At 39.6% G+C, this 22,906-nt stretch overlaps 1 long non-coding RNA gene across 4 annotated transcripts in view; it reads right to left on the bottom strand.

The window, feature by feature from the left end:
- LOC146400119 (uncharacterized) overlaps window positions 1–12,951 on the bottom strand; it is a 359,144-nt gene extending 346,193 nt beyond the window's left edge. For 3 of the 4 annotated variants that reach the window (XR_014816254.1, XR_014816252.1, XR_014816255.1), the window contains exon 1: window positions 12,811–12,951. This is a non-coding gene — a long non-coding RNA (uncharacterized LOC146400119). Of the gene's footprint in view, window positions 1–9,083; window positions 9,377–12,810 lie in introns of those variants that run through there. The other variant, XR_014816253.1, reaches the window with a different exon arrangement.
- Window positions 12,952–22,906: the final 9,955 nt, after the last annotated feature.

The following is a 22,906-nucleotide window of genomic DNA, read 5'->3' as shown; positions in this document are numbered from 1 at the left end:
ACACCTGAAACTCATACAACATTGTAAGTCAACGATACGCCAAAAAAATTTTTTAAGAAACAATACCTACAATTGCCACTAGGTAGTACCAGCAAACCAAATGTGGATGTAGGGGAAGAAAAAAAAATGAAAAGAAATGGAGAAGTATGAATGAACTAGTTCAAAATTGGTTGAATATTCACTAATTCTTCATAACAGCCCTGTATGAGATGAGAATCAGCCTAGTTAGGGGAGGGGGAAAGGTGCCCTCTGATCATGATGTACACACATGCATCCTTCTAATTTAACTTCCCAGATCCTCAATTTAATGTCTCAGTATCCCTTACGGGTAAATATATGTAGTCATCAGGCAAGTGAGAGACATTAAAAAGGAGAGTAGATGAAATCACCAACATACATTTCTAAATCCAAGTTACTGTTCAATTTATCTACCACTGCATAAATGTTACCTGTGCCTCACTCCAATTCTATTACATTGATGTAAGTCAAGCATGAAAATCTGATCTTATTTGCCATCCCTTCCCCTGTGAAGGAAGTTGAGGCTTGAAGAATGAAGTTGCCCACCATCATAGCACTAGCAGAGCTGGAATTCAAATCGAAAACCTGCCTGACTTCGAAGCCTTTTGATTTAAATTAAACCATGAAACTAGGGTCCCTGAATCATGATGAACTTTAGCTAAGGTTTCCTGGGGGTCAAAGAAAGAAGAAAAAAACAAAAAACAAAACAAAACACTATTTCTAGAAAGTTACTTCAACTCATATTTCATCTGAGCTTCATTTCTGATAAACAGGATGTCAGTGACTTGGCCAAGACCACCCAGCAAGTCAGACACAGAGATAAGGCTAATCTGGTTCTCCACACTTGCTAAATAGGAGGGGCAGACGTTACAGATAAAAGGTGAGGCAGTACTTCTAGTCAGAAAGTGACTATAGCATGACACCAACATAATACTCATGGTTTGCACTTGTCTATTCCTTCCAATGGTCAGAAATTCTGCTAAGACCTTCACAACCACCCTATAGGATACTGTTCTTAATGGCCTCCAACATCAGTTTCTCTCCCCGTCCAGAAACATGTGTCTATTTTCCTTTGGGTAATTGCCTCCCCTCTACGTTTTGTATAATGGTCGATGGGGCTTTGATCCCACTCTCAGCCCTAGAAGTAAACCTTATTTCTATCATCTCAACTTTTTTGCCCAGTGATTCTTCAGAGTGTATTTATGAGCTAAGTCACCCTTAGAGCTATAAAGAGACATGTGCTGACGGCTTTGGGAAAGATTATTCTCCCTTCCATGGGCACTACCAGAAGAGAAACTCTTCTTTTAAATAGTAGGATATGAGGATGTAAGGTATAGAAGTGCCATGACGATTGCTATTCCCCTGAGGTGAGACAGCCTGAGGGCATGGCTGATGCAAGAAGGAAGACACAGCAAGAGGATTGCAAAGAAATGCAACTAAAGGCTTGATAAAATTATGCGTCTGAACTAAACCACAGCTAAAGCTAGATCTACTTCAAGACTTCACAGATACACAGGACAATACCTTTCCCTTAAACTAGCTTAAGTTTTTTTTCTTTCTTTTTGGTTTTTTTTTTTTGGGAGGGGCGGTGCTCACCTTGGCACGTGGAAGTTCCCATGCCAGGGATCAAACTTGAGCCACTACAGTGACCCTAGCCACTGCAGTGACTACACCAGATCCTTACCCAACTGTGCCACAAGGAAACCAAAGACATCTTAATGGATTCACGTTAAGTACCAGCATTATTCTTGTTTTAAGAATAAGAATATGGAGACATAAAATTAACTGATTTTATACCATTTGTAAGAAGATGTTTTCTGGCCCTAAAACCTTAGCTATTAATCACAAATTACAGCTTTCTCAGGCCAACATTCCAAAGGGAGGGAAATACCTCTTTTCCTCTGGCTTTAGCTAGGAGATGCAGCTTAGTCTTTCTCCTTAATCCTCACATTTGCTATGGAACCTTTTTAAATAGCCTCTTCTAATCATGCATTCACAGGACTAAGATGTTACTAGACTGATGATGTAAGCTCACAGGAGCAAGTAAGACAGTGTTATTTGAGTTTAGAGGTGTGGTATTAGAAGGACTTCTAGCCCAGGAATCAATCAAGTCTCTTCACTTTGGACTTCTGATTGTTTTCTATGTCTAGACACAGGCATTTTTGGATCTCTGGTCGCATCACAGATATACTTGTCTAGTCATTGACACTGAAGAGTCAAAGTAAACACTGTGACAATGAGGACATGTAAACCTACTGCTCATAGCACACTATGAGAGTAAGAGGGTGATCACAACCTACAGTATCACTGAAACACCTGCATGATGCCAGTTTGGAACTTCTGTCTCTAATTACAGATACCCAGAAAAGATTCCCAATGTCCCCACCCCCAACTATGCTCAAATTGTCCTTTACCCACTTAACTAAACCTATAAAATCATTCTTTTCAATGTTAAAAAAAAAGTCTATGGTAGAACATGATAGAAGACAGTATGAAAAAAAGAATGTGTGTGTGTGTATGTATATAGATAGATAGATAGATAGATAGATAGATAGATAGATAGATAGATGAATGACTGGGTCACTAGCCTATACAGCAGAAACTGACACAACACTGTAAATCAACTATACTTTAATAAAAATAAAATTAAATTAAAAAAAAAAAAGCCTGTCGAAGGAAAGCTCATCAAAACACTTTCCAGTGGGATCCATCAGAAGGACTTTCCAGAGTTATCTTCTCACAAAGTAAAATGACAGTAAGAGGTCATATATGCCTCTTGGAAGCTAAACTCTTTATTCTCTGTGATGGAAATATTCTGTCTCACTCTCTCAAACTTGTTATTCGCTATCAATCTGACCTTTTCTTTCTTTAAACACATCTCCACCTCTATGCTTCCCCCTCCCTGTACATGGCCTCTGCAGTTAATAGAATTTGAAAGGTATACCCCAACATCTGAGCTTTTGATGTGGGTTTTGCTACATGGTTTTCTTATTGACTATTCAAAATAATTTCAGCTATTCAGAAAGTGGCAAAACAAGATGAGTCTCTGCGTTTTTCCACCGCATAATAGCAAATACCAGGGAGGGAGAGGAGGGGGCAAGGATGGGAAACCCTGCAGAGGCGTTGAGTGGAGGAAGATGAAAGATAAACCTCTAAATGGCACCAACATAGCTTATGCCGAGAGAGAGAATAATGCCTCTTCAGGGCTTTTACATGGCTCTATGGGATAAATCTGAAGGTCTATAAATCAATAACTTAAACTCACATAGGCTGAGTGGTAAAGACAGTTATAGCAGTATATTAAGAAGTTCAACTATTGAATTATGGGCAAGTTGGTTAACCTGAACAACTTTTGTAACAAATACTGGATATAGACTCTGTCTTGCTGGATGACCTTCAGGACTGTTGTGATTCCACCACTCTCCAGAAGCCCTACTCTGCTGAATATAGCAGCTGCTTTTTGTTTTAGACCTGCTACTCAGGTGTTTCTCTGGAGGTACATAGAGGAGTGTATCAGTGGAGGTTACTCTGAGCCTCTAACCCCCTGGATGAGCCATGAAGAGGTGGTACTATGGAGACAAAGCTTAAGTAAAAGAGCAAGGCAAGGGTGGACCCCCCCCCCCATTAGAATCACAGTATTAATGCTACAGGCATCCTTAGAAGTCACTTGGTTCAAAACCCTTATTTTCTAGTTAAAGAATTGAAGACCCAGAGGCTAAAGTGACATGCCTAAGGTCACAACCCTAATATCTTTCAGACCAAGAAAAGGGAACCTAAACACAACTTTTTCCCGCCATGCTCTGCTTATCAGTTTTGGCCAATTTCTATTAATAAGATTATAAAACCATTTCCTAAAACATAATCTGAGTGCTTTGAAAACAACTTAGAAGTCAACTGTTCAAACCTTCCTTGCTAGATCTATTCTATTACACAACTCTTAATTGCTGTCCTATTTGTGCTTGTATACTCTCACTGATGAGGAACTTATTATATCCCAAAGCAAAGTATTCTGTATAGAGATAATTCAAATTGATTTAAAAAATTCTTCCTTTCACTGAAGAGAAATCTGGCTCCTTGCAACATCCACTCATGGGCCTTCGTTTTGCTTCTGGGGTCACATAGGGACAAAACTAAACCTTACATTATGTCCTTTAGTTACCTGAAAATGTCTGTAATATCTCCCATTACTCTTCTTCAGGCTATCCACCCTAGTTCTTTTAAACACTCTGCCTAAGTGTTCCAAATCTCATGTGTCCTCTGGAAATACCAGTTTGTCCAAGACACACCCACACAAGACTTAATGACATGTGAACTCCAATTACTGTCTAACTAGTACAGAAATGAGGTGATCACTTCCCTTGTTCTGGTCAAAAGTGCAGCCCCTGGAACCACATTTAGGTCAGCAATATAAAACTTCTCTTTCTACCTTCCCTCCACAACCTTCTCCCCTAAAAGGGTAAAATACCTAAATATCATAATCCACCAAACTAACAGCCAATTGTCTGAAATCTTCCAATTCTAGACCAACCCAAACCAGATCAGCAGAGCAGAACTGGCAGTCTGTGGAGATTGTAAGAGAAAAGAGAAGCCAGTCAACAGACAGACTCTTATCAGTTAAGACAGACTCTTGTAAGTTTACATGGTTAAAAGATGCTCTCATTAGGCAGTTGATAAATGAAGCAATTGAATCAAAGAAACTTTGAACATCATGAGATAAAAGAAGTAACTAAGAGTAATGTTAGTAACTTCTGGGGATTTATTAAAATATGAACCAATTCCTATCTGTGCAGGATCATTCAGGTGGCATGTATAAGAAGTCAGATATTGGTAGATTGCTCAAAGTCTCTCCCAACCCGTTTACAAATGTCAAATCTGCAAGGCACACTTCAAAGTACTCTATTTCCAAGTGAGGCTGTAAAAGTAAGTCAAAAAAAAAATTACAAAGGTTTATAGAATAATGTGAATTGACAAATTCTTAGGACAAAGAATTTAACCTGAAAAAACATGAAGGCAGACTATTTGGATGATTGATAGAAACTATCGTTCTGAACTGACGGTTTTTCCAGGATCTAGGCCTCTTCCTTTAAATCCTTAATGGTACTAAGAAAATGGTCAGTGCCTGAGTTAAATGCTCTACAGCCAGTTTTAAAGTTGCTAAAATGGTGGGAAAAAATAAATTAAAAAATAAAAATAAAAAATTAAGATAAAAAAAATAAAGTTGCTAAAATGTCAATGAAAGTGCTTTTCATGTGAAAAATTCATACCGTGTCTAAAAGATAACCTGAATGGTGGTGAAAAAGTTCAGCCCTGTGTGGTTTTAAATGCTCACTTTCTAGGTAAAAGGGAGACCAAAGAAAAACTCTAAAGCCATCAATTATTTTGGCCTCAAAAATAAAGCAAAATTGTCAAAGTTTAGTTTTGTGCTTTAAATTTGTTTTTTTATTAGGGGGAAGTCTATAGTTTACTTCTATCCCATGAATTTCATTTTATGTTCAAATAGTGTCATATCCATCTAATTTTGTTTTACTTTTATATTTACATTTAAGAAAACTTCATTTGGAATGGTATGTGCAATAGGACTAGTCAGATGGCTGGATAGGGATAGGTTTTTTGTGTAATTTGGTATGACCTGGGAACTGACAGAAGTATCATGGACTAAAAATAGCATGAAAAAGTGCTCTAGAAAATATCTAGGTGAGTGAAACTGTTTGGGACTGCTTAGCTCAAGCTTTACAGAATGTCTTCATAAAATAGAAAAATGGATTTTTACATTGGCCAAAGTAAATTTTGCTGGGGGGGGGGAGGCAAATTCATAGAGGCCTTCTTTTGAAAGCCAATATAAATTGTGTGGGGGTTGGTTTTGTAGCTCTTTCTCTCTGGATAATACAAATGTACTTTAATATCTAGACATCTGGCTCTACTCCCTGTCATCTAAGAATGATCAGTAGATACATATGGGTAAAAATCTCTCTCACACCCAAAAACTCAGGATCAGCAGGAGATCTTGATTTTGCCCTTCTCTTTCTGAGAAGCTGAAGAAAAGAGCTTGAGGCCCCTGAAAATTAACTCATTGCTGCCTACTGTGATTCCTCTCTAATAATTGCCTGAAAGTAAGAAAACATTTAAACTGTTGTTTGGCCAGATGTTAAAAATCCCTGAATTCCAGGGCAGTCAGTGTACTGGTCTGTGAAAGAGCAGAATTTTGTGCCCGCCTAATGCAAGGGGAATAGAATTAGATTAATTTCCCATAGCAAGAGTCAAGCAAGTTTTTCTCCCTCATCAAAATCAGTACTTCTCCAATTTTAAGGAGCACTGGGACCACTTGGAAAGTTAGTTAAATATGCATGGTCCTGGGTCCCATGGGCATTTATGTTTGAGAGAGGCTGGGAGAGAGGCCCAGAAGACTGCACTGGAAACAATGCAGAGGTGGTCCACACAGTAAGATACCCCATCACCCCACAGATACACACAAAACAGCTCAAGGGGTCCATGTTTGATGATGGATCGATAGTAAATGTTCATCACCAACAGAATTCCTTTCCTTTTTCTCCTCCCACGCCTCCTCTCCTCTATTACTCCTCTTCTTACCATCTTTCTGCTTTCCCTTTTGTCCACTGCTTCCTTCCCCTCTTGTTTTGGTATTCTCAGCTATGAATCTTGGTAAATCAGAAAGGTGAAGAAGTAAGGGTGAACAGCATAAAAGGCCTAACTTGTCTCAACTTTCTGAGGGGCAGACTGTCATTTGTTGTCATCCTTAAATTCAAGGATTTTCCTTGAGTCAGGTACTGATGATAGAGCGTCCTAATCTTTCAGATACATGATTTCACCTTTTTTCAAAGCTAAAAGCTTTGAAATCTCTACAAGCCGATAAGTTGAGAGGTAGCAGGAAACTGCATCTAATCTTACTACTTTTTCGCACCTCCAAGAAAGAATTACTGAAAAGAACTGAAGCTAGAGAATGAAAATATCAAGAATAAATTTGTTCACTCATCTTTTCACTTATTCTTTTTTTTTTCTTTTTCTTTTTCGGGCTGCACCTGTGGCATATGGAAGTTCCCAGGCCAGGGGTTGAAATGAAGCTGCAGCTGCTGGCCTGTACCATAGCCGTAACAATGCTGTATACAAGCCACATCTACAACCTACACCCAGCTCGTGGCAACACCAGATCCTTAACCCACTGAATGAGGCAAGGGATCTAATCTGCGTCTTCATGCATACTAGTCGTGTTCTTAACCTGCTGAGCCACAATGGGAACTATCTTTTCTTTTTTCATTTATTTTAACATCTATTTTTTTTTTTTGCAAGGGTCTAAGAAATCAAATAGTTTTCACTGTTTAACAAGAGTTGTTCAAGAAATAGTTTTTTTAAAAAAATCAAGAAATCGAAGAAAATCAAATAGAAAACTGAAAAATGGTTTCACCTAATGTAACATCAACTTTGTTTCTCATTCTCTAAAACTGATGGAGTCCCTTCATTCATAACGAATATCTTTATGTAAGTCACTCAATCAATCATGGATTGACTCATTAAGTTCCTGACAGAAAAACCAAGTGAAAATTAGTTACTTTACTGATTTTCAACCTCTAAATCATTAGTCTTTAAACTGGTATCCTTAGATCCCAAGGATCCCATGGATAGAATACAAGTGATTCATGAACTCGGATGGAAAAAAAAAATGCATCTTTATTTTCAGTAACTTCGAACTGGTATTTATACATTTTCCTTTATGAATGTAGGAAAGAAACCACAGTAATATTAACAGTATTTGTGGCTATTACTAGAGATCTCAGATATTTTTCTTATTATCCTACAATCATACAAATATGTTGAAATACTGTTTACACTCATCACTACATTAAACTGGAGTAGTTTGTAGACCCAGTGATATATCCTCTTATTTAATATGTTAATTAATATATAAATATATCACAATTTCAGATATATCAATATCTGTACTTCAATGTAGGTGATTTCATTACATATCTATACTGTGTTTCATGTGCATAAATTAGTATTTTAAAAAGAGATCCATAGCCTAAGAACATTAAGAAATCCAGCAACAAATTGTCAATATTCAAATTCTGTGTCAAATTAAATCAGCTTAGGTGACCAGAGAGATAGCTTCACTGAAAACAGCTTAATATTATGCCCTTAGATTTTGAAGGATCATGAATGGAAGAGACATTACTTATGGGACATCTCTGCAGTCATGCCCATTTCTTTATTATCCTTTATAATGAAACCTACCAAGTTAATTTCTCTTAGGAATTCAATACCAAAAAATACTCCAAATGGGTATTTATGATTCCCTTTATCAAATAATAAGAACTATATCTGTTTTTATTGTTATTGTTTTGCTAAAGCTGCCAAGATGATCAGAGCTAAATTTACTATCTGACTTTACTAACAATATTATCCCAGTTTTAGTGAAAATTGCCTCCTTTCCTTAAAATAGTTTGTTATAACTGTTCTAGCTAGCCTGTGTTGTGTAGTTTTTTTTTTTTTAATTTTAAGTTCACATAAAACAGTTTTGTAAAGTAGGAAAGGTAAGAATTATGAGCAGATTTTTCTTAATGGTTTTGACGGAGTATTAAAATCCTTCCATTTAGCTATGTTATCTGAGTTCTCTCCTATCCTTGGAAAAGGAAAACTTTTAATAGGGTCTTTACTTTCCCCTGTTTAATTTCTAGATGCTTTCTATGTCAGTATTCATGAACTCTGCAACTCCTAATCAACTGCCAGAAGTGAAGGAGCTTCTGTACCGGATATTACGGGTTGTTATGTTATAGGGGTTCAGGTAGACCATACCCACCACAGAAAGATTCCACCAGCCTTGATAGAAATAAACTGCCCCCATGACATTCCAGTGATTCAGTTCTCCCAAGAGTTAATGAGCAGTTATGCAAATGTTCACGAACTGCAGAAGGACTTTGCCTTTTAAGGAGTTACTCATGAAACCAGCACCTGATTTTTTTAATCAATGTAATTGCCACCCACCCACTGCACTATTACACCCTCACCCATCCTCTCTCCCAATCCTCCCCATAGCACCCAGATTCACTCACCTACTCCTGGACCCTCCCCAGAGACTTGCAAGCTTCCAGGAAAAATCAAAGGAATAAAGGTTCTGAGAGAGAAGTGTGACCCATGTGGGTCACTTCAAATCAGTATGAGACTCCTTGAAACTTCACTTTAAATAAAGCACCCATCATCTCCACCCACTAAATATTGACTTTGGCCTGACTCACTGCTATGGAGAGGAAGTAGTAAGTTTTCTTGGTGACTTCCTGATAAAGAATAAGGAGGGATGAGTGGTGTAACTTCACTTCTTCCCTTGACCCTCTGAGTACCTTACCCATCACTTTCCCCAACAGGTGCTAAATGACTAAGCTCTCCTTAGAAAGTACCCCAACCTCTTGGAAGGAAAATCATAAGCAAACCCACTTAAGGGCTTGACTCATGGTAACAAAGGGTAGGAATGATTTTGGCTTAGGGAGTAGAGGTCAACCAGGGAAAAAAATTAAAGAAGGAAAAAAAAAAAAAAGAAAGAAAGCAAAACAGACCAAAATGTTAAGGCTATACCTTAATTTCAAAATTGGCTTTGCACACTGTCCTTGCCAAAGTCTGTTTATCCTAATTATTTGAATTTACCTTAGAGTCATAATTTGTCAATAAAAATGCCATCCTTGAATAGTTGACAAATGCCTCTCAGGCACTCAGAACACTGAAAAGAGCAATGACTCATTCAACAAGAGATAGTAAATGACTACTGTGTATCAGGCCCTGAAAGAGAAATTAGGTATATTTTAGTAAAGAGAACAAACATGGATGGCTTTTTGGTCATTTTTTATAAGGTTAAATATACACCTACCCTGTGACCCAGAAATTCCATCTCTAGGTAACTCCCCAAGGGAAATGAAGGCACACACACACACACACACACACAAAATTCTTCTACAATTGAGTGAGTGTAACAGTCCTATTCCAAAATCTGGAAGCAATCCAAATGCCATCAACAAGAGAATGAAGAAACAATTTTTAGTCTGTTCATACAGTAGAAGGTTAGTCAGCAATAAAAGGAGTGACCCAATTGTCTGCACCAACATGAATGAATGTCACAGGCATTATGTTGAAAAGAAAGCCAAGAATAGGCAAAGCTGTAGTAACATAAATCAGAAAATGGTTACCTCTGGTGAAGAACTAATGTGAGAGGAACATGAGAGAAATTTCATGGATAATGGAAAAGACATCATCTTATTATAAGTGATGGTTACCTGGGTGTACATAATTGTCAAAACTCATCATACTAAACATTTCAAACTTCCCCTTATTTTCTGTAAACAATACCATAACATTAATCTATAAAGAATTATTTCTTCTGGATCACCTGGCCATCTTAAAAAAAAAAAAGACAGAGAGAGAGAGAAGAAAAGAAGAAAACAGGCATAGCCCTTGTGGCACAATAAACAAAGACTGGCAATACACAAGCAAATAGCTAAAAAAAGTACATGAAGTTGAAGAGGATGCTGTAATAGAAAATAACAGAGGGAACTTATTTGTGTGGCTGCATAAGGCTTTTCTGAGAAGATAGACTAAGAACCAAAGGGTAAAATGAAACAGCCCTGCCAAGAGCCCGTAAGAGAAGCATTTCAAGAAGCAGAAATGGTGTGTGCAAAGGCCCAGAGGTAAGAGAGGTTGACAGTTCCAGGAACTGAAGCGGCTAGAGCATGGTGGGTGTTGGGGAAACAAGCATGATATAAGGCTGGGGAGGTAAGCAGGGGCTGGACGATATGGCTCCAGAAGACCATGACCAGGAGTTTGGGTTTTTAACTTTAGAGCATTGGAAAGTTATTGACAGATTTAATACAGGTGAGTGGTGTGATCTAATTTATGGTTTTTAGTTTAACTTATGGTTTTTCATCACTCTTGTTGCTAGGGTGAAATAGAGGCACCCACAAACTATGTAAACCAATTTCTTTCTTAAAAATCTATTAACCTCTTTTCAGAATTAATTGAGTTTTTCAATTGTATAAAGTCATTTTACTCTAATCAGTTTTGAGGGCTTGGGTGTCGAGTGTCCTAGAAGGAGAGTTCTCTGCTAGATGATAGAGGTTTGCCTTTTTCTGACCATTTTGCCCTTTAACCTGACAAGTACTAAATACTCTTGACCCCAGAATGGAGCTTGCCTATTAAGAAAATGCAGCCTCAACTATTTCAGCTGAAGCTTCAGGGGGGCATACCAAGAGCAAGTATAAAGGAAGAAGTTACCCCCATCAGCTACTCCCACCTGCTGAATCAAAGGCAGTGTGAGTATAGGGAAAGGTGCAGACTTCAAACCAGATTACCTCTCAGGCATTCTGCAGCTATCTTAGAAGAAAAAAAAACCTAGGTTAGCAGAAAATAATAAAGCAATTTTCTCATTTCTTCCCCTCACACCTCAACCTCCAACCTCATGAAGGGGAGATAGCTCAGCCTGCTCAAAACTCACATGGAAAATACCCATCAGCTCTGCAGCTAAGGAGCTCCGGAGACAATTATTTTATGCACCAAGGACTCTGCAAACATTCTCCAGTTACCTGTTTATGCACCACTTGGAAGAATGAATAAGATTCCACCCCCATGGGGTTGCCTGATTAAACAAAAAGTAAAAGTTGACAAACAGAGGGAAAGAGTGACAAGCTCAGATACCTCATATCTGCAGTGGAAATCAATACTCAGCAAACGTAAGCTGGGGAAGCACTACCTAATGGGAGAGATCAAAAGAAAAAGCTTCAGCTGTTCAGTTTTTAGCCCGTTAGCTGAAACAGGTGTTTTCTCAGTCAGCAATCGGTAGAGCAGGGAATACCCATGGTGACCTCCACCTTTTCCTCCCACTCGGAGAGCAAACTTTTACTTAAGAAACATTTCCCCAATATCTTAAAGCACTGAATCATTTTTAAAATGACAAAATTAAAAGAGGTTTAAAAACAATGCAGGCTAAACCAGTTAAAGGCAGGAAAATTAAAAAAAAAAAAAAGAAAAACAGACAAGGCAGAGCAAATAAGCTCTAATTATAGATATTTGGAACCTGATTCCCATGCCTCTGGCCAGGAATACTTTTTTTTTCCCCTGAGAGCCACCAATGAGGGATCTTCATTTATTTGAATGTTATTGTCCAATAGTAAATCATTTGATGTGAGTTAAGCCCTAGACAGAGTACTTGCCACTATTTTACCCCTAAAGCCAACTCCTGATTTATTTACTCTAGAGATCTATAGTCTCTCCCTCCTCCCTCTTTCTCTCCTCATATGTAATTTTTTTTTTTTTTTTTTGGCCTTTTTAGGGCTGCACTCACAGCAATGGACTTTCCCAGGCTAGGGGTCGAATAGGAGCTATAGTATGTGACCTACACCACAGCTCACAGCAACACTGGATCCTTAACCCACCAACCGAGGCCAGGGATCAAACCTGCGTCCTCATGGATGCTAGTCAGATTCACTTTCGCTGAGCCATGATGGGAACTCCTTGTATTTCTTTTTTGATTTAAACGTTTTGCCAAATAAAGGATCTGAACGTTAACTACTGGTTCCAACCAACTCTTGGAAGAGCATTAAGTCTCTTCTAAATTCAGGCATGAATTTTAAACTCAGTATACTAAAATTCAAAGTGTTTTAAATTTATTTAAAAGAGAAAATACTTAAGTACTGCTCGATTCGATTTAGAACCTAAACATCTCCATAAGACTCTAAAATGAAAACAAGAGAGTATTTTAAAAGCTCCTAGAACAGGCAAATATTCAGAAAGCATCCATACCTATTTCAGGAAAGGTGGAGCAGACCAGTGTCAGAGGAAGGCATCCATGGATGTGGCCATGGGCCGACCTGGGCGCTGGATCCAGGAGGTCTGAGGTCTCGCACTCCTCTCCCACCCTTGCACTTGGAAAGTATGCCCGCCGACCATTCTCACAGTTGGAACCATTTTCAACGATGCAGTCTTGAGAGAGTAAAGTGTTATTGAGACCATCTGGATTGAATACATGACTGAGCCTTGTCAAGGCCTCTTAAAAATATTTATAGCACCTGGAGGGCAGGTGCAGCTACCCCAGACAAGCCTCCTAAGTTCCTTTGCTGATTAAACCTGTGGCCTACCAACCTGAGTGTTCTGTGTCTTTTTTCACTCTCTCCTTTTCCAATCTGTAAAAGTACTGTTTGTGAACTCACTGCCAATTTCTAGCTCTTCTGAAAAGAGGGGTCACTCAAAGCTACTTAGATTTGAATCTTTGGGAAGAATGGGAGCAGTCTGAGCAGTGATTTTGCTGTCACACTTGTTTTCGTTCACTTTTTACTTTTTTTAATGTGATTATAATTGACATACAACATATATATTAGTTTCAGGTGTACAATGTAATGACTTGATATTTGTATGTATTATGAAATGATCTTCATGACTTATTTATTCTATAACTGAAATTTTGGACCTTTTGACTCCCTTCACTTGCTTAATCCATCACCCCCACCCCCCAGCACCTTCCTCTCCCACCCCCTTACTCCCACCTGTGGCAACCACCAATCTGTTCTCTGTATTGATGAGTTTGTTTTTTTTTTGGGGGGGGGTTTCTTTTAAAGAAGACTGAGAAGCCCTTACTGAACTGAGAAAGTGATGGTCAACATTTTATTTAAAAGATAAGGAATATCACCTAAGTACTAGTTTTTACGGAATCTTGGGGATCTTTGAAACCATTGATGAATTAGCAGAACAGGAGGCAGGGAGCACCAGGGCCAACATTTGGGGCTCTTTCTGCTCTGGACCTCCTAAGCCTGGGTCCCCTGTAAAGTGTCCATGATTGTGGTCACTTCCTTCACAGCCTGGCTGAGCAATGAGGCAGACCCTGAGAACTACCTGACAACCACGCAGGGAAAGTGACCCAAGAAGAAGCCCAGCAAGGCAGGAAGCAAAGTGAAAAGATCCCATAAGACCCATGTGGGCTACTAAAATCAATACAAACCTTGAAGTCTGCCCTGAATTTTCTAGTACATGAAAGAATTCCAGGAGTTCCCATCATGGTACAGAGGAAATTAATCTGACTAGGAACCAAGAGGTTGCGGGTTCGATTCCCGGCCTCACTCAGTGGGTTAAGGATCTGGCGTTGCCATGAGCTGTGATGTAGGTCACAGACGCAGCTTAGATCCTGTGTTGCTGTGGCATAGGCTGGCAGCTGTAGTTCCAATTTGACCCTAGCCTGGGAACCTCCATACCTCCATATGCCATGCGTGTGGTCCTAAAAAGTAAAATTAAAAAAAAAAAAAAAAAAAAGAATTCCAAACTTTATTTTAAGGTATGTTGGCATCTGGGACTGCTGCTATTTGCTAGCAAACCATCATGATACTGAAAGTCAGCATTAGGCAGAAGATGTCTTTTTGCTGCTTCCTGTTTGTCAGCCACAACCCCAGGCACTGAGTCCACAGTGGTGAAAAGAAAAGGAACTCTTGGAGTTGCCGTAGTGGCTCAGCAGTAAAGAACCCAAACTAGGATTCATGAGGATGCAGGTTCAATCCCTGGCCTTTCTCAGTGGGTTAAGGATCCGGCATTGCTGTGAGCTATGGTGTAGGTCAAAGATGTGGCTTGGGTCCAGCATTGCTGTGGCTGTGGTGTAGGCTGGCAGTTGCAGCTCCAATTCAACCCCTAGTCTGTGAAATTCCATAAAACACGGTGTGTCCCTAAAAAGCAAAGAAAAAGAGAAAAAAAAAAAAGAAAAGGAACTCTCCTTTATGGAATATGTAGTCCAGTGGGGAAAATACACTCGAAATTCACAAGCACAATTCAGAAAGGTCTAGTGTTCCAATACTGGGGACTAGGAGAACTAATCACCACTAGGGGACCTAGCAGAATTTGAGGAATCAGAGAAGGCCTTCCTGAGGAAAGTAATGTTTATGCTGAGCCCTGAATAGAAAATGGGAGTTTATTTAAGTCAAGAATGTGTGTGAGGCTGAGTGGGATGGAGTAATGGTTGATAATTTCCACATAAAGGGACAGGACAGCCTGGAAGCAACAAGAGATTATTTATCATCTGTCATATTTGAGGAACCAACAACCATGAGATACCACGGGCAGAGAGCCTGGGAGGTTCAATTGGGGCTGGCGTGTAATAGTATAGCAACACAGTAGCTGGAGGCCAGAGACGTAGGGGGGCTATGTTAAGAATGTGAAGTAGAGTTCCTGTTATGTCTCAGCTGGTTAAAAACTTGACATAGTGTCTATGAGGATGTAGGTTCAATCCCTGGCCTTGCTCAGTGGATTAAGTATCCAGCATTGTCACAAGCTGCAGTTCAGATCCGGTGTTGCTGTGGTGAAGATGGCAGGGGCAGTTCTGATTCAAATGCTATCTGGCGGAACATACATATGCTACAGGTATGACCTAAAAAAGAAAAAAAAAAATTGAAGCTAATCTACATCAATGAAAAGCCATAGCAAAGGAGTGAGCAGCATAATCATGTGTGTGATTTTAAGAGAATATTTCAATAGCAGGGTGATAAATGGACTGCTGGAGTTCGAGAGTATGGTAGAAGAGCAGGTTAAAAAGGACCAGAAGGGGAAAGTATCTGAGGGGATGGAAATCCTAGAAATGGTAGACTAGAGAATGGGTTGGATATAGGGGTGAAGGAGAAGCAGTCATCAGAACTGACCTCAAGATCCTTGGCCTGGGCAAGAAGGGAGAGGGCAATGCCACTTAATAAATTCAGGACAGGGAAAGTAGAGCAGGTGACAATCAGAAGGAAGAGGACCATGAGTTCCATTAGAGGTGCACAAGACAGCAGTTTTTCTCTCTTTGTAGAAAAACATATTGATCAACGATTTACACGGGCTCAGCAATCTGGGGACCCAATTTAACAACAGTGATTCTGGGTACTTGGGATATTTAGACACACAACTGAGCCCCCAAGATCAACACACACACACACCTGACCCTTGTGGTTTTCCAGCTAACGTAACAGCATGTTGCACGTCCTCTTTCCTGAAGATCATTGAGATGACCACAGTAGAGGGATCCTGTACTGCTGAGATGACTGAAAGTGACCTTCAATGAGGCTGAGAAATAAAGCTGAATCTAAAAAAGGGCCCTAGCCCACTGCCTGAGCTACTCATGCTCAATAGATGTTCTTTCTCTCCATGAAATTCACACATCTTTATAGTCATCGTTTATTCTGTTTCGAAGAACATTGCAGGCCATTTTAGCATGGGACCTTTCACTGGCCCTACTATTCAGGTTCATACAGGGAAACAGCAGCAACAGAAAATGATGTGGTTACTTCATGTTTTGTCTTGTGACAGGGCTCACTGGCACAATTAAATAACATATCTATATGTTCAGCTGAGAAAAAGTTATTTCACTTGCTGTTGTGTATATTTAATAACTATCGATCAATATACACAAGATACAGCACATGTAAATGACAAAATTATGTTTTCCTGGAAAAGGAAAAGATTGAAAGCAACCATCAAACTTTTTGTGTTAAAGTACAACAAAATTTCTCTAATCAAGCCACCTAGAGGGAATGTCCTTTTTTTACAGCATATGTTATTTGGAATCTAACTGGATTTTTAATGTGGTAGTAGGTGGGGAGGGAAGGAGTTTCTGGGTTTTTGTTTTTCTCTTTTTTTTTCTTTCGAAGTGGATGAGGGGCACATAATGAATAGTTGTCTTCATGGGAAGAGAATTCTATCAAATGAAAATGAACATAAAAATCTCTGTTCACACTACCACATGTAAAATAGATAAACAACAAGGCTCTATTGTATAGCACAGGGAGCTACATTCAACATCTCAATCTATAACAGAAAAGAATATGAGAAAGAATATATATATATATATATATATATATGTATATGTATATCACACACATATATATGTATATCAATCACTTTGCTGTACTCCTGAAACTAACACAATATGGTAAATCAACAAAACTTCAACTTTAAAAAAAAAAATTCATGGGAGTTCCCATTGTGGCTCAGCGGAAACAAATCTCTCTAGTATCCATGAAGACACTCAGTGGGTTAACGATCTGGCGTTGCTGTGAGCTGTGGTGTAGGTCTCAGATGTGGCTCAGATCTGGTGTTGCTGTGGCTGTGGTGTAGGCCAGTAGTTGTAAGATTCATTTTTTAAAAAACTCTTTTCGTCCAATAACTGTAATCATATCATTATTAGGAAGAGCAGGTTGTCTGACTGTTTGATTTCTCCAATAATACTATTTTCCTCTTCCTATATAATCTCTTGCAATTATGGTAAAACAGCACAAAGTGTCAAGATGAATCATCCATCCCCCTAAACGTCTATTCAGGAGTTGACAGAAGTTACCAAAAATCAACTCTGGTCTAAGCCTATCTACTAATAGTCCTGTTACCAATGTCTTTGAAACCTCAACCAAAGTCTATCTTCAGACTAGACCACAGAAAGCTGCCAGGAAATGCATTATCACGGGAGGGGGTTCACACAAAACACTTCTTTTGTTCTGGAAGGAAGGGGGCATTTGGTCCTTCAGAATGAGAGCTTAGACAGATAAGCTAATAGAAGGAGAGGTCAGAAACTGGATGGTTGGTTTTAACAATTGGCTTATCCTACATTAGATAAGCAGAAGCTGGTTTTCTCAAGTGAAGTCCTGGAGGGTAACTGAAAATGAACTTGGAAGGTGCCAAGGTAAGGGGTGTAAAGAGATGACAAAGAGTGCCAACCAGGTTGGGAAAGAGGCAGTGGAAGCGAGCAAAGCCAGAGTCCTCTCTTGGCATCTTGGCATTTTTTATTCTTGACATTGTGCCCATGTTGCTTTCCATCAACACCCACACACACCCATGCTTGTTCTTCACATGATCCCAGGGGACAAGCATTTTGCTTGTGTATTGCCTGAGTGGCTCTGAGCTGGGCAAGCCATCAAGCTCCTCCTGTGTTCCTTCTCCTTTATATAAGGCATCGAAGTTACAGATGTGGAGAGAAGCTGCAGATATTTCTTATGCTATGCATATATTAATTAATAGGAGCATTTATACATTTGATTGACCTTCTGCATACAAGGAAGGCAGTAAGACACAACACAGGACCAAAGAGAACTCTCTTAAAAGTCCAGACTGGGAGTTCCCGTTGTGGCTCTTCAGAAACGAATCTGACTAGTACCCATGAGGATGCAGGTTCAATCCCTGGCCTTGCTCTGTGGGTTGAGGATCTGACATTGCTGTGGCTATGGTGTAGGCCAGCAGCTATAGCTCTGATTTGACCCCTAACCTGGGAACTTCCATATGTCTCGGGTGTGGCCCTAAAAAAAGCAAAAAAAAAAAAAAAAAGTCCAGACAGGCAGCAGACTCTGACCCTGTCTACCAGACCAGGGCTACATCCACTTTTTTCTCTTTACCTCTGCCCATCTCTGGGTGTGCCCTCTCTGCAAGTTCCGCTTATAGCAAGGAGGAGGCGGGGATGGTTGGCTTTGAAAGGATGAATAATTTCTTAGTTTTGCTGCTTCTTAGTGACTCAATTAAGGCTTCATTGAGGGGGAATATCACAGCTACTGACTAAAATGAGATCTTCAAGGATTTGTAGGCCCCATCTGTTAACCTGAGTCCTCACCTTTCCCTACCCATGAAATATCTGCTCAGCCATAGCAAGAGAGGGATCCATGTACTGGTTCTTGACCACACCGAGAATGTTATTATTCCTCGCCTTTGGCCATGTCTCTTTGCCAGGTCCACTCCTGTTCATCTTTCAAGGTATAGAAGATCAGATCTTGAGTTGACCCTTCTCTAGAAATGGCTCTTACCACCTTATCACATATTTATGTCCCCCTCCTATAATTCAGAGCAAGGCTGATCTAAACTTCTTCCTTAGCACTTGGCCCTGATCAAGCCTGCAACTGCCTTGATTCCAGCACTTTAGTGGTCCCCTAACCTCTTATATGTAAATTCTGTTTTATTAACTTGGCTGTAAACTACTGAAGAATTGAGGGGCACAGCACCTAGCACGGTGCTGATTGTTCTCATAAGAGCCTTTGGTAATATTTAGAAGTAAATGTTGATCCAAGGAGGATCTTTAGAAATTGGAACCAGCATCTGGGGTTGGCTATGTCCTGTCATATAGTTTTTCCATTTACAAGCAAAGAAGTGACTTCCATCCAATACTATCATTGTCATCTTTGATGCATTATAAACATTGGAGGTAGGCAGAGGTATGGGGAAGTAAGGGTAGGAAGTTCTGTTGTGGTGTTTGGAATTCCATACTGAAAGCTCAGTAAAATGACACTAATATCACCTTGGCTATCTATTATTTTTCTGCTAATAAATAAATGTCATCAACTTCCATATTCCTCTTGACTCTTCACCTTGCCTTATAGCATTGATTTCTTTTTCACTTCTCTCTGATTTTCTCACATCATCATGTCTTTTGATAATACGCTACATTTTACTGCAAAAGTCCTCAAATGAGTCTCTATAAACTATCTCTAATTTTTCTTCTCTTACTCTTTCTCAAACTCATTCCAATTAGATTGTAATCCTCATGACGCCACCAAACCTGCTCTCATCAAGGTCACCCATGACCCCTGCTTGGCTGGCTCCCTTGATCAATTCCAAGCAGTTTGCAGCTCTCATCACACTGGACCCATCAGAAGCATTTGATATAGTAGATTCTTCTCTATTCCTTAATACATTTTCCTCACCTGGTTTCTAGGACCCCACACTCTCTGTTTTCCTCCTACACCATGGGTCACCCCCTCTACACCTCCTTTCCTGCTTCCTACTTTTCTTCCAAACACCTTAATGCTGAAGTATCAAGCCCAAGATTGAGTCTTTGGTCCTCTGTCTTCTACCAACAGTTAACTTGTCCAGTGTCACAACTTTAAATATCTCCTAAATGCCAGGACTCCCAAATTTCTACATCCAGCCCAGACCTCTCTCCTGAACTTTAGAATCATACATCCACAACTGCCAGGCACTTCATATTTTCACTTGGAATTCAACAGAAATGGAAATACGCCTCATCTCTCAAAATGGAACCCCTGGTTTTTCCCCTCAGACATCTCTAACTTACTTGTTACTCCACCCTTCCAGATGTTGAGGTCCAAAATTTGGAAGTATTTCCCCGCCTCCCTCCATTTCTCTCACAACCCACATCCTACCGGTCTGGGAATCCTGACCTTCGGGAATTGTCCACAATCTGACTACTTCTAACACCCTTGTCTGGTCACGTGGATTACTGCCATAGCTCTTCTGTGGTCTCTCTGCTTTTGCCCTTGCCCATCCAGTCTGTTTACAACACAGAAGCCAGAGAAATACTTTCATTTTTTGTAAGATTTTTATTTTTTCTATTATAGTTGATTTACAGTGTTCTGTCAATTTCTGCTGTACAGTAGGGTGACTCAGTTATATATATATATATATATATATATATATATATATATATATATATATTCTTTTCCTCACATTATCTTCCATCATATTCCATCACAAGTTACTAGATATTGTTCCCTGTGTTATACAGTAGGATCTCATTGCTTATCACTCCAAGTGCAATAGTTTGCATCCAATAACCCCTAAGAGAGATACTTTTAAAACCTAAGTCAGATCATATCACCCTGTGATCAAAACTCTACAAGGCCCCCCCATTTCAGGCAGAGTAAAAGCCAGCATCCTTACAACAACCCAGAACAACCCACCAAGGTAATTCTTCACCTGCTCCCTCACCTCTCTGACCTCACTTCCTGTGACTTTCTCATCCTTTATGTCACTCTAAACACGCTGGCCTCCTTGCTTTCCCCGGAATATTCCAACCACTCGACTGCCTCAAGTCCTTCACACCAGCTGTCACCTTGGCTTGGCAATAGGTACATGCCCTGAATATGTCTAGTTTGCCCTGTTATTCCCATCAAGTCTCTGCCCAAATGTCACTTTTTCAATGAAACTCACTGTGACCGCCCTATTTAACATTATAACCCACTTCTACCTCATACTCCCATATTTCCACTACTTCCTCTACATCTCCTTTTCCTCAACCCCTTATAACAGTGTTACATGCAATATACTCATTTACTTAATTTACTATTTGTCTCTACCAGCTGCAATAAAAGCTCTATGAGGATAGAGCTTTTATCACGGCCACACCTGTGGCAAAAGGAAGTTCCTAGGCTGGGGTCAAATCAGAGCTGCATCTGGGGCCTACATCACAGCCATAGCAACACTGGAGCCGAGCTGCATCTGTGACCTATGCTGCAGCTTACAGAAGTGTTGGATCCTTAACCCAACTGAGACAAACCAGGGATCAAACCCACATCTTCACAGAGAAAATGTCAGGTCCGTAACCTGCTGAGCCACAATGGGTACTTGTAGAGGTCTTTGTCTGTTCACCAATGTATCTCAAGTCCCTGGAATTATGCTTTCACATAAATGACAAATGGATGGATGAATATGTTTAGGAACTCTTTCAGTTCCAGAGCAATAGGGAATCATCTGCTGATTTAGAGCATGGAACACAAAGCTCATCTGAAATAAATATGTGATAATCCTCTGCCAATACTCTGAGATTTCAAACACATTCAAGTGGCAGTATTTAAAAGTCTTAAGTAGGTATGTTTGAACTTTGGTTCTGAGGGCAGACATCCTGATTTCAAAGCTATCACTCCATCATTAATTGTGTCTCCTGGGCCAATTTGCTTGGTCCATCTTGAGTTTCAGTTTCCTCTTCTATAAAATAGAAACAATAATTGTGCTTACTTCACATGTTTCTTATGAGGACTAAATGAGGTAATGAGTATAAATAAGTAAGCACACAACATACATAGAAACTTTCAGTTCTAAGATGAATAGTTTCTAAAGGTCTAAGGTACCACATGGTAACTACACTTAATAATGTATTGCCTACTTGGAATGAGTAGTTCTAAAGTGTTCTCACCACAACAAAACATTAAAGAAAACAAAAAGGAAAAAAGCATAATGCTAAGCATATGAAAAGCACTTGATAAATTTTAACTATTATTCTTATTACAGTTATCTTGATCAACATTTGATTTACTCAATAAATATTTTAGGAATAGGATACAATAATAGAGACAATCAGGAAGAAGTATGAGGAAACTACTTAGATTAGCTGATTAAGCAAGACGTCTCTGAGGAGAGAAGGTTTATATGGAAAGCTGGAGGATAAGAAATATCTAGTTACATGATGAATCATAGTCAAGCAGCAGCAGGGAAGAAAAGTTCAAGATAGGTACAGATCACACGGGGTTTCAGAGTCCAGAAGAGGGGGTAGGAACTTATTCATCATCAGTGGGAAACTACCAAATCCTTTTAGACAAGGGAATGAATTAAACACAAATGTATACTGGGGTTCCACGGCGGGCAAAGGTCTGGGAAAAGTCCCCAGGCATACAAAGATGAATCAAACATGGTGTCAGCTTCTAAGGAAGGGTCATTCTAATAGTTTGTCTTGAGACTTAATGCCAGTGGAGGAAAGTTCTCCCATGTCCTCCCACCCTTCACTTTGCTACCTGAGCACCTCCTCATTGAATACTTTCAGGAACCAGCTCATATGTCAGCTCCTTTGTGGAACTTGTGCTGACATCTGTCCCCTGTATTCCTGGCTCCTTTCTCTGATCTCTCCAACCACCCTTCACATGCCCATGGAATACAGCCTCTGTATCAAGTGGTTATAATTAGTTACATCCCTTTCTACACTTATTTAAGGTTGAATCTACCCTTTCCATCTTTGTAGTCTCCCCACCTATTATAATGCCAGTACATTGGTATAAGTTAGGTACTTAATGCATGTTATTGTGAGTGAAAGAGCTATCATTTGTTTGCCATTTCTTTCTTTACTGTAAAAAAAAAAAAAAAGTGCCAAATTCGGTTTCTGCATTCCAATGATAAACCAGAGACC

The sequence above is a fragment of the Sus scrofa genome, chromosome 9 (genome assembly GCF_054392235.1).
Source record: "Sus scrofa isolate SSC_HxYL_T2T_F1_AM1 chromosome 9, Sscrofa_HxYL_maternal_Yorkshire_Landrace_v2.0, whole genome shotgun sequence".
Lineage (NCBI taxonomy): Eukaryota > Metazoa > Chordata > Mammalia > Artiodactyla > Suidae > Sus > Sus scrofa.
The sequence above is the reverse complement of the archived record's forward strand: the minus strand, read 5'-3'. Positions and strand labels throughout refer to the sequence as shown.